The sequence below is a fragment of the Eucalyptus grandis genome, chromosome 3 (assembly GCF_016545825.1).
Source record: "Eucalyptus grandis isolate ANBG69807.140 chromosome 3, ASM1654582v1, whole genome shotgun sequence".
Taxonomy (NCBI): domain Eukaryota; kingdom Viridiplantae; phylum Streptophyta; class Magnoliopsida; order Myrtales; family Myrtaceae; genus Eucalyptus; species Eucalyptus grandis.
In genome coordinates, this window is record NC_052614.1 from 36,674,840 (window position 1) to 36,688,193 (window position 13,354).

The following is a 13,354-nucleotide window of genomic DNA, read 5'->3' on the forward strand; positions in this document are numbered from 1 at the left end:
CAAACGAGCATATTACAAAAGTTATAACTTTTATATTGTCTCTATTCCAATATTAATGTGGCGCCAATAATGGCATCGCCAACACAAGAGAGACATGCGGACACGCGCGAATAGAATGTTGCCAGGGATGACATTGTCGATGTCAATCCCACCCAGCCAACATCGGCGATCTTGTCCAGACATTGATGCCGGGCTCAAGGATATCATAACTTAGATTTGCGCATGCAAACGCTTCGTCACATGAAGGTCAATCCGTAGCGAGGGGGTCACAGGGCCCCACGTGGGACGATCGATAACCCTCGTTTCGGATTTTCGTAGGTGACATCTGACATGATCGCGCCATAGGATGATGGTTGTCACGTCCTTTAGGGATGTCCTATAGGTATTTTAATAGTTCTACCAATTAGCGGTGGCAAAAGGGTCATGGTACACAAGCAGCCCAAATTTAAATACTCAACTCCTTTTTTTCTTTTTAAAGAAAAAAGTAAAGGATGAAGTTGGTTATAATATTATGAATATGAGAAGCAAATATAAAATCATCCTCCTAAAATTTAAGAATACCTTCACAAATGACAAACTAATAAGGATTGTCTATTCTTCTATTTACACCAAAAAATGACTAAAAAATTATTAATTTATTATTATTATTATTATTATTATTATTATTAACAAGTATAGGCTTTGTCGATAAGAGTAGAATTTAGTCATTTATGAACAGAATTATCAGTGATTTAAAGAGAATCGATAACTTATTAGTGAAGCCATCAACGATGCACAATGTGAAGTTATCAACAAGAACTTTGAAGTTGATCAATGAAGGGATCGCAATCTACAACGAGCAATCGACACGAGGATAATCTCTAGGTAATTATTATGCTACTATTTTACGATTGTTATAGATAAATGTTGATGGATAATAGGACATCATAGAGTAACTTCTTGTGGATAATGTTACTTCCCTAACCACTATGAAGTTATTATTATTATTATATTTTTTTAATAATTGTATGTAATCTCTATTTATAATTTTTTTTTTTTTTTTTTTTTTTTTTTTTTTTGTAATTGAGACTGTAGGCTTTAAATAGCCACCGTCACACTTTTCGTAAACCCTGTGAACAAACAACAAAAATCTTTATCTTTCAATTCCACCTTAGTTGTAGTTTTCAGATATCTTATAGTTAATTGAATTTTGACATGTATATCAGTCGTAGCTTTTAGATCTTCGATCGATTAAATTCGGACATTGTATCTTCATGTCATCTCATTTTGTCGTTGATCAAATTTTGATAAAGTTTTCAATCCCACCGCACTTCATTGTTGATTAAATTCCATTGGATCATATATGTTCCTTGTCCTCAATTGATAAGAATCTTGTCTCGAATCGTCATAAAATCCATCTCCTCTTGGAAAAAACTGAAGAACAAATTTTGGGTAAAGATATTTCATTAAGGATCAAATTCCAACTAAACATCTTTTTGGTATTTCTGGTGGGACAACTTTTGTTTTATTACAAGGAATAACCATGTCGAGAACAATGAATCATGCAGGGCCTGATCACTAATATTAATGGCCCTGGTTAGAAGGGTTACTCAATCCAAGACTTCAACAGCCTGCAGTAACAAAGCCAAGCCGAGGAGGTGACAGCAACATCCCAAGACACCTTTCAGAAGAACAAACTAGGGAATTAGCCGCGAATCCTACCATATTGGTCACCATGAAAGATTACTCGAAGAGTAGTGAAATGATATGGCCAATTACTTTGTAAGTCACATGTCCAATTACTTTGTAAGTCACATGTTATATTTGATTAAGCCGATTGCCATCAATGCTATGGATGATATTCTCTTGAAATTAGGACTGTCTAATCAATCACTACTATTCAGCATTGCCTACCTAATAAGCATCGGAGAACCTGTGAAGAATAGATGTCGCGAAGCGTGTTAAATGTAACCCATGAAATATGCTTCCTTTTAAGTATCAGAGAAGTTGCTTAGCAGTAGTCCAATGTGTGATAATGGGACATTGCATGAATTGGCATAATTTGTTAATGGAGAATGCGATGTTGGTTCTTGTGATAGTGAGATATTGAAGGGCCTCAATAAGACTTTGATACTCACTTGCGTTGGTTGCCCTGGCTAGATTATTGGCAAATAAGTTGATTTCCACAGCTAATGGAGTGCTTACCTACTTGGTTTCCTCCATTTTATGTTTTTGTAGAAGCTCACTAATATACTTACGTTGAGAGAGAAGTATACCGTCTTGATTGGGATCACTTCAATGCCAAGGAAGTAATGAAGTGTTCCCAAATCTTTGATAGAGAAATGCGTACATAGTGCTTCAATGAATTTGGCGACGAAAGAGGTGTCATTACCTGTGATGATGAGATTGTCAACGTAGACAAGGAAAATGTTGTAATTGGACTCATAGTGTAAATGAACAAGGATGGATTGGAGTGGGAGTTGCGAAAGTCGTCAGTCTTTAGGAATTTACTCAATACAATGTACCATGCCCTCGACACTTGTTTTAATCCGTAATAACTTTTCTCAATTTGCATACATGATTCAGTCAAGTCACGTGCTTCTTTTTTATTTATTCTTCGTCCTTGTGACTGGATTACAAAGTCATCACGAAGACAGGATTTAGTCCCAAACCCTAGGTTATGTCATCGGAAGGATTTCAGTTCTTGCAAGACTACAAAGACAAATCTTTGATGGTTTAATGTTAAAGTTGTGTCAATTAATGAAGTGGTGGCTTAAGTAGTGCTGTCGTCGACATGTGACACATGACAAGACACAACACGACTCAACATATCGACACGTCATTTCTAAAAAAAATGAAGAATTTCGACACGTTATGACTCATTGTATATTAAATGTATATATGTTTTTATTTATAATAAATTATTAATTTCATTTAAATTCACAAATAATAAATAACCAAAAAAATCTAGAATGAATTTACACTAAAAATATTAATTCACCATTTGTTAATATTATTCATTGTTTCGATTTGATAAATTGAGCTCCATTCTAATAAACTATAATACTTGGAAGAAAAACAGCAATTAATATTATGGACTTGCGTGTCGAGTGTGTTGGAAGAGAAGAGGAAAAAACAAACTTGGAGATGAATCGTGCATCATGGAAGTGAGGTAGAAGAGAAGAGAAGACTAGGTCCTTCTTTTTTTCCCTTTATTATTTTAATTATTTTATTATTATTTTTTACATATTTACGTTTTAACCTTTTATTTATTAAAAATTTTAAAATTAACCCTGTACCTGTCGGAATCAAGCGTCGGAATTTCGAACTTACGTGTTGGAGAGTGTCGGACAAGTGTCGAAATGTTCAATATGATACAAAGATTCCTAAAGAGTGTTAGTGCTTCCTAAGTGGTGTCACATTTGATTTGTTGAGCGAGTCCCTTTTTTTGCCCAGTTTCTTATCTATTACTTATCTTGGGTAAAGCAATTGTATCCATAATAACATTGATTGGCAGTGCTATCATACCTGAGATGAGTTGGACAATCTTTTGAAGAAGTTTGTATGAATGAAAAATATGCAATATTTGGGTTCTGTTCGTTTCATGAAAAATAACTTTCAGAAAAACATTTTCTGGATCTTTGGCATTCGTTTCATGGAAAATGAATTGATTGGGGAAAACATTTACCATCAAAGGAAAAATTATTTTAAAATAGAGAAAAATATTTTCTTCTTTTCAAGTAGGGGAAAATATTTTCGCCCCAAAAAAAAGAAGAAGGGAAAAACATTTACCTCACTCACTCTCTCTTATCTCACACCCCTATTAGGCTCCATTTCTTTCTTTCTCTAAACTTGAATTTTCAATTGTTTTTATAAAATATTCAATTTTTAATTATATTTATTTTTAAAAATCCAAAATTTTAATATATTTTCTTTTTCTTTTTCTTTTCTTTCATCCTTGGTTGGTCACCGACCATGGCAACAAATGCTGGCGACCGACCCTAGGTGAGGGCGGTGAGCTTGTCGCTTGCTAATTTGGCGAGACTTGAGCTCGTTGGATGCTCTTCGTCAACCCTTGCCGTGGTCAGTGATTGACCGAAGAAGAAGAAAAAAAGAAAAATTAAAATGAAATAAAAATAACTACAAATTTCATTTTTTACAAAAACAACAGAAAAATAAATATTATTAAAAAGGGGGCATCAAATAATCAAATGGGAATGGCAGAAAATTTTTTCTAGCTCATTTTCATGTTTCAGTTGAATATTGGAAAATATTTTTATTTTCCTAAAAAATGACTTCTTAAAAATATTTTTCAAAATTGTTATATTTTTTATGAAATGAACGGAACCTTAGTTTAATATCATCGATTTAAGCTTGCAGGTTATCAAGGATGTGGAATGTAATGGGAAATTGCCACCAGTTACAGAAATGGACCTATAGACGAGGCAAACATCTTGCCGGCTGGGATACCTTCCAAACTCGATGCCAAGAAAAGATCTTACATGTCTGCGACGGATCCAGTCAGGTTGGCCCGCTCGGCCTCCAATCTTGTGACCGAGTTAAGTAACTGGCCAAATCTGTTTCTAGCCGTGGATGGCTTCTCAGCGATCCCGCATGCGTGTGCTGACAGGACGGCTCCTTCGATTTGTGCGGTCTGACCAACACCTCAAAATTGGCATTCTCTCCTAGACGGTCGAGGGGGACCGTGCCCATCTTCGGTCTTTGCATCCAGTGGTTGAGATTCCTCGATTCCACCTTGGAGATCCTAGTACTCCATGGGCTGGACTACTTCACGGCACGGATGGGGACGATCTATGAGCAAGAGGTTTGGAGGGATGGATCGGAGAGGTTTGGAGGGCGATCAAGCAAAGAAAACAGCGGGAGTACTAGCATGGTGGGGGTTCAGGTGGAAGAGGACGCCTGAGAAAATGTCGGTAGCCATGAACTCGCTGACGGAATTTGCAATGGTGTCTGCTGATGGTTATGCTGAGTTGATCAAGCAATGGGAGCATGCCAAGAGGGAGCATATCTCGGCGGGGGTCTACTGTGTAGCCTCCTTTTCCTTTTGTTTTTGGACAGATTTCCATCCGTAGGGTTGTTCAACTGAGATTGTCAATGTAATTAGAGTATATATCCCATGTTCTATACAATGTCAGTAACTGGTATGCCAATAGAGAGGAGCAATAGTCTGAGAGTTTCAAACTAATTTAGCGGAGTCAATTTTTGTAGTCTTAACTTTCTTCACTTTATTTAGCAAATCTATAATGGATTGAGTTATGAGGGCACCGAAAGGCCCACCTTTTTTTTATCACACAACACGGTTCTGTCATCTTTCCTCAGAGTAGGTCTGAAAAATGCCCAGAACCTTGAATAAGTCAGAAAGTAACTATTGAATATATTACCGTCTATTTCTCGTGACTCTTCGTGTTTTGGTCGAAAGGCTGTTCAGTTTCCAACGGAAGCCGTTTCGGCACACATATTAAAGTGTCCTTATTACTATTTAGTGTCATTATTATTATTTAGACAGATTGTCTTTATTACTATTTATTTAGACATGTCTTTTCATATATCTAAGGAATGTCAAGAGTCGCGTTTTAAGCCTATATATAAACGAGTCTTGTAATCGTTTCAAAATGAAGAGTGAAAAGATTTTTCCAACAAGTAGTATATTCATCTCCTTCCTTAAAGAGCTTCTCTTGTGAGAGTGTTATCAGAGCAAGGTTATCTATGACCGAGAGCACGGTTGTCAGGGACCGTGAGTGAAGTATTCCGGAGCGTAGTTTGTGAAGACGGTGGTCAAGGACCATTGTTCGTGCTCAAGCGGTCAAGGACTGGAATACATCGAAGTTCTGCCAGTGTATAGTCAGGGACTGTGATCGATTGGTCGAGGATCAAGGTTTCTGCTGGGCATTATTTCAAGTCAGATGGCGGATATTTCAAATTCGACGAATGGCATTGAGAAGCTCAACAACTCCAATTACAATTATTGGAGTGTCTGAATGCTGTTTTATTTGATGGGTTAAGATTTGTGGGATATTGTTGGCGGCGGCAACACCACGGCACCCAGAGACAATGATGGATAGAGGAGATGGAAGATAAAAGCGGGTAAGGCTCTTTATGCTCTTGCTGTAACTGTTGAAGATAATTTATTGCCACACATTAGGAGCGCATAGACTCCTAGGGAGGCGTGAGATAACTTGGCAGCGTTATTCGCAAGGTCGAATGATGCCAAGCTACAAAGATTGGAGAACGAGCTACTGTTGATGTCACAACAAAATATGACGGTGAGTCGATATTTCTCCAAAGTTAAATATATTTGTGATGAAATTTCAAAGCTGGATCCCGCGAATGCCATCTCAGAAACAAGAATGAGAAGAATTATTATTCACGGGTTAAAGCCGGAATATAACGGTATTATTACGAATACTCGTGGATGGGCAACTCAACCGACGTTGACTGATCTGGAGAATATTCTGGCTAACCAAGAGACTTTAGATAGTCAAATGTCTAAAGTTTCGGTTAAGGAAGAAGAAAGTGCCTTCTTCAGTGATAAAAGAGGGTTCAAGGCCAGAGGTGAACTGGTGTTGATAATAACGATGGCAAATCCAGGAAAAGCCATGTTGAATGGCAAAAGCAACCAGCTCATGAAGGATGGCAAAAACACCTAGGAGAGTCAAGCCTTCAACTAGGGGGAGTTGGGCGACGCGATGGCCAAAGACGTAGTGGACAATGTTACGTCTGTAGCAAGGAGGGCCACTTTGCTAGAGATTGTCAAGCGAAGAAATTTGAAGGAAATGTCGCAGCATCATCGAAGATGAATGATTTCGATGAAGATAAGGAATGTGATTTACAAACGTATGTTGCAATAGTGGTGTTAGAGGTGTTCATTGCCTCTTCTGCAGTCGAGTTAAACGATGCGATGGCATTAATCTCTGTAAGTGAAAAGTTGATTAATTATGATTATGACTGGATTATTGATTCAGGTGTTCGATTCATATGACTGGAGATCAAGGCAAACTGTTGAACATGCGTAATTATACCGGAGGATGTGTTGTTATTACTGCAGACGGCTCGAGGTTGCCGATTACTCATATTGGTGAGACGATGATAACTCCTCGGTTCAATTCACAGCAAGTTGAATTGAAAAGTGTGTATCACGTGCCAGGAATGAAGGATAATTTATTGTCTGTGTCCCAACTCACATACTCGGGTAATTATGTGGTGTTCGGTCCACGAGATGTTAAGGTGTACTGAAGTATGAAGCCCACTGGTCGACCAATCATGGAAGGACGTCGATTAGAGTCCGTTTACATGATGTCTGCTCAAACGGCATACGTAAACAAAACTCGAAGGAATGATACACTTGATTTATGGCATGCGCGGCTTGGGCATTGTTGACACCTAATTTTTGCCCAAAAATATTTCATTCCGGCATATAGATTATCTAGGTGTTTAATATCGTGTTTTAAATGAAAGATGTTTTTCCTATAAAAAAAATAATAATTAAAAAAAAAATCGAAAAAAAGAGAGAGAGAGAGAGAGAGAGAGAGAGAGAGATCAAGTTGGGGCCAACGATCTAAATGTGACTAGCCAAGCCTAGGAGGTCAGATTGGAATTCAAATGACAAGTTGGGGCCAAAATGCATTTTCCAAAAGTCGAGGGACCAATTCGCAAAATTTGCAAAATTTGTGCCCGAGCCCTTAAATCATCATCTCGGTCATCAATTAAGTTGAAATTGAATTTGGGCCAAGTAGAATCAATCAAATTGAGCCAAAAAGACCACATTTGTATTGAATTGGGTATTTTCGGATAAGAAAATGGCCAACTTTGAGGGACTTTTTTGCAAAATTGGGTGGGCACAATTGCGAAATTTGGTCGAGATCTTAAACTACTATACATGAACTTGCTAATTGATCAAACCACAGCCAAAGTGATGGATTAAAGCACCCAAACCAGCTGCCAAATCTCAGTCCACGATTAAGTCTTAATTCGGAGCTGCTAAGTAGCCATATTGGTGGCCCCACCATATCCCACTCAGCCGCCCATTTAGCTCGATATTTGCACGTGCTGAAAGCGCGTATATAGTAGTGCAAGTGGACGAAAATTTGCCAGGGATAAGCTGCTGAAAGCACGGAAAAGTCGCAGCAAAGTCCGCACGCTCAACAGCTGCAAAAGTTAAAAAATTGGCTAAGTCAGAAGAGTAGGTGAAGTAGCCCTGTTGACAGGCTTGGTAGGTGGACAAAAGGCTGACCAAAAATCCCTTAATTCGGGGGATAAGATCACTGAAGCAATGTATTTCAAGGGAGGAGAGAGAGGAGACGAGAGAGAGAGAGGAGAGAGCTCGGAATCGTTCCCAGAAGAAGCCCTCAGAAGCAACTCCAAAAAAAACAAAATCCAGAAAATCCAGACTGACCTTGGGAGAGAAAAGTAAGATTTTCATGACCCTGCGGCTAAAATTAGCCAAAGTCTTCAACTAGAGAGTGAAACATCATTCCAAGATCTTTCCATCCATAGGTCGCACGTTCCAAATGGAGATCGGGAAGGCCTCCTAAAGCCCCCCGAAAGTACACCCTCCTGGCGGGCCAAGAAACACTGGAAATTTTTCTAAGTGTTGAGCCCGATTGGTCACGAGTGAGGGAAAGCCAGTGTTTTTGAGAAATTTGAGAGACAAGAATAAATATAGTTTGGGTTGGTGTCAATTTTTCCAGCAAAAGACTTCTTGAAGTCTAATTTTAGAGGTCAACGAAAACCTTCGTTGTCAGTTCTCCTTTTTTGCAGATCTCATTTCCAGTTGAAGAAGCCAACTTCCATGTGCTTCCAGAGGACAATTTCTCGGTTTCCTTGGCCAAGAACCACTTGAAAAGATACTATGAAGCAAGGTAAGTATCCTAGATGTATTTTTGTTCGAGTTTGAACATGTTTTAATAGTGAAAAATTAAGAGGAAAACTAGTCCAAGAAACTGATTTTGAGGCTGGAATTTTTCTAAGTGTTGAAATCTCTTCAAGAGTTTTGCATGTGTGCTTTTTGAAGAGGTTGTTTTGATGTGTTCGGTTGGTCATTTTCTATGATGTTTGTTGCATTTGAAAGCTCATGTTACCTACTTTCATTCGGATCAAGTAATGTTTCCCTTAGATCTCGTATGTGATGGGTGTCGGGGCTTGAATATGGGCATTCAACCTGTTTGCTTGACTTGGGTTCAAACCCAGATTTGCAAAATCAGATCAAACCCGCATATTTGATGACGATTCCAGCTTGGTTTTCGTGTGTTTTAAGCTGTGATTTCTATCTAATCTTATTGTTTGCATGTGGTAGTTTAACCTTGATGTTTTAGTTCCACATAATATTGCTCATGTGTTGACACTGAAGGCCGCGAACATGACCCGAAGAAGCCATTTTGGGGTGATTTGATGCAAGCCAAGTATTCGATAAAATGTTGAAACCAAGCTTCATTCTCGAAGCGGTCAATCTGAGCTTAATCGTTGTGATATTCATGTGATGTGTTACTCCATGTTAGCATAGATCGGTTCAAGGAATTATTATTAATATTTTTTTTTTGAAAAAAAAAAAAAAAAAGAGAAAAATCTGAAAATTTCAAAAATATAAAAAATGTTGGATAACATCAAATTAGGATAGAAATGACATATATGGAATTTTCCTAATTTTAAAAATGTTATTTTCCTAATTTAATGCTATTTTGGTATTTTATAACAATTTTTGTAAATAATCCATTTTGCATAGATTAAAATTATCTAGAGTAATTTCATGCATTTAGAGTAATATCATGCATATTTAAATTCCCATTTCACTCACGGGGTCCTGTCTCGGGCGTGATAACAAGGTCATGTAATATTATTTGCCCGACTTGTATCGGGTTTTCCTTTCCGTATTTATTTTCAAGTCATTTTAATTTCGTGGATGTATACTTACCGCGTCGTTTTTTCATTAATTTGAGTGTAAAATTCTCTTCTAAATTAGGTTAGAATTAGTCTAGACATTAAAAAAAAAAAAAAAAAAAACCTACAAAAACATTTGCATGGACACTTAGTGGTTTCATAAAGGTTATAATTGGTAATCAAGATTGCGTGACCATTTAGATAAACCACCTTCCAAGTTAGTGGTACCGCAAGGGCGCTAATAGAAACATTAGCGTAAACAAGTCCCCGTTCCTAGAAATCTCTGGTTGCGTAGGAATCGAGATAACATTCCCATGTCTTGATTGGTTTCTAGCCGACCCCAATAGGCTAGTGGCGACTCCTAGAATTACATAGGTCGTTAAGAACTAAAAACGAATCAAATGTCGCGCGAGGTATGGGCTTGGGAGAGCCCACGCCTAATCTAGGGCCATTGGTCCACCTCTTTAGGCAAATACCCCTAAACCCTCTTCCTTTTCCCCCGGACGGAAAAAAAGAGGTCGTGACAGGCATGTAAGTTATCACGAGTTGAAGGTGATGATACAAAAGAACATGTTGAGGGGTCTTCCCCAGTTAGAAGTGCAGGAAAATGTGGTTTGCATCGGGTGCTAGTACAGGAAGGCACATCAACTCCCGTATGAGGAATCGTCATTCAAAGCTCGGATGCCTCTCGAGCTCATTCACTCGGATGTGTTTGGTCCGGTGAAGCAGCAATTAGTTAGCGGATTGAAATATATGATCACTTTCATCGACGACTTCTCCAAGTATGTCTGGGTTGATTTCATGAAGGAAAAATCTGAGTCGTTTATTAAATTTAAGGTGTTTAAGGAAAAGGTTGAAAGTGAAGTAGGTAGAAAAATTCATTGCCTACGTACCGATAACGGGGAAGAGTACACTTCTTATGAGTTTACGAAGTATTTGCAAGAGTGCAAGATACGTCGACAGTATACTTGTCCGTATACGCCGCAGCATAACGGTGTTGTCGAAAGAAAGAATTGACATCTAGCCGAGACGTGCAGGAGCATGTTGCACGCGAAGAATGTTCCACCGAGGTTTTGGGCTGAATGTATGAAGACGGTGGCTCACGTGACTAACAGGCTGCCACAAGCAAGGCTTGGTTTTATGTCACCATACGAGAAGCTATGGAATTGCAAGCCTGTGGTAAGTCAATTTAGAGTTTTTGGATGTGTATGTTATGCATTTGTGCATGATCATCTTCACAGCAAATTCGACAAGAAGGCAGTCCGCTGCATATCCGTGGGATATAATGATCAACGAAAGGAGTGGAAGTGCTGCGACCCTACAATAGGTAGGTGCTATACTTCAAGGAATGTGGTGTTCGATGAAGTGTCGTCTTGGTGGTCACCTCAAGCAATCGAATTGCCAAATTCACAGCATTTCGACGAAGAGTTCGAAGAAAGGTTGAAAGAATTCGATGAGAATCAGCTTGTTGAAAAAGATGTCAAAGCACAATCACCAGGATCGACAAGTTCATCTAGTGAGCATCCAAGGTCGACAGAAGAATTTTGACCAAGTCAAGTTGAAGAAGAGGAGGAGCCTCAACTTCAAAGATCGACAAGGCAAAGGAAGCCAAACCCCAAGTATGCCAATGCAGCATTGATTGAAGATGTTGGCATGATTGAACCTTCGACATATGAAGAAGCCTCAAAGAGTACAGAATGGAGGAAGGCCATAGAAGAAGAAATCCTCACACTAAAGAAGAATGAGACATGGGACTTGGTACCGAAACCTGAAGAGGTACGTCCTATTTCTTGTAAATGGGTTTATAAACTTAAAACTCGACGAAATGGGTCAATTGATAGGTATAAAGCACGACTAGTGGCTCGAGGATTTTCACAAAAATATGGGATTGATTATGAAGAGACCTTTAGCCCGGTGGCAAATGTTACCAGTGTTCAAGTTCTATTAGCACTTGCATCAAGCAAGTCGTGGAATGTGTGGCAGATGGATGTGAAGAATGCTTTCATGCATGGAGAACTTGAGCGAGAGATATACATGGAGCAATCGGATGGCTTCAAGAGCAAAATTCATCCATAATATGTCTGCAAGCTAAAGAAAGCATTGTATGGCTTGAAGCAAGCCTTGAGAGCGTGGTATGAAAAAATTGCAGAATTCTTGTTGAAAAACTATTATAATGTAGCTCCAGCAGACTCGAGCCTGTTTAGGAAAGCAAAAGATGGAAAGGTTGCAGCTGTGCTGGTTTATGTGGATGATCTCATCATTATTGGAGATGATGAAGATGAGATATGTCGAAGTAAAGCGAACCTCTTTGTGCGGTTCCAGATGAAGGAGCTTGGAGAACTAAAACACTTTATAGGGCTCGAGATTGATAGGACAAAGGAATGATTATTCCTATGTCAACAAAAGTATGTACTAGATCTCTTGAAAAAATTCGGAATGCTTGATTGCAAACCTATATCTACTCCGTTGGATGGGATTGCAAAGCTATGTGCTGAAGAAGGTCGAGAGTTAGAAGATTCGACTATGTATAGGCAACTGGTAGATAGTCTAATTTACCTTACCATAACTCGGCCCGGCATCTCTTTTGTAGTAGGAGTAGTGAGTCGATTCATGGAGAAGCCAAGGAAGCCTCACTTGGATGCAGCCAAGCGTATCCTGAGGTATGTAAAGAAGACTTTTGATCTTGGGCTTTTATATAAAAAGGGATCATCGAGTGAGTTGGTTGGTCATTGTGATGCTGACTATGCTGGAGATCAACACACACGATGATCAACTATTGGATACTCGTTTAATCTTGGATCAGCAGTAGTATCCTGGTGCAGTAAAAGACAGCCGACTGTATCTTTGTCTACAATAGAAGCTGAATACAGGGCAGCGATAATGGCAGGTCAAGAGAGCACGTGGCTAGTGCAGGTATTGGATGATCTTCATCAGTCAATAGATTATTCGACAATATTGTATTGTGATAATCTATCCACTATATGCTTGGCAGAGAATCCAGTTTTTCATGCTAGGACTAAGCATGTGGAAGTCCACTATCACTTTCTGCGAGAGAAAGTGTTGGAGGGTGAGATCAAGATGAAGTACATCAAGACAGGTGATCAAGTTGCTGATATCTTCACCAAAGGTCTTGGAGCTACAAAGTTTGAAGAGTTTCGAGCTCAGCTTGATATGGTCGCGAGGACTATCCTTAGAGAGAGTAGTTAGTGAGGGGGAGTATTGAATATATCACCACCTATCTCTCGTGACTTTTCGTGTTTTGGTTGAAAGGCTATTCAGTTTCCAACGGAAGCCGTTTCGGCATACATATTAAAGTGTACTTATTACTATTTATTTAGACAGGTTGTCTTTATTACTATTTATTTAGACATGTCTTTTCATATATCTAATGAATGTCAAGAGTCGCGTTTTAAGCCTATATATAAACGAGTCTTGTAATCGTTTCAAAATGAAGAGTGAAAAGATTTTTCAGCAAGTAGTA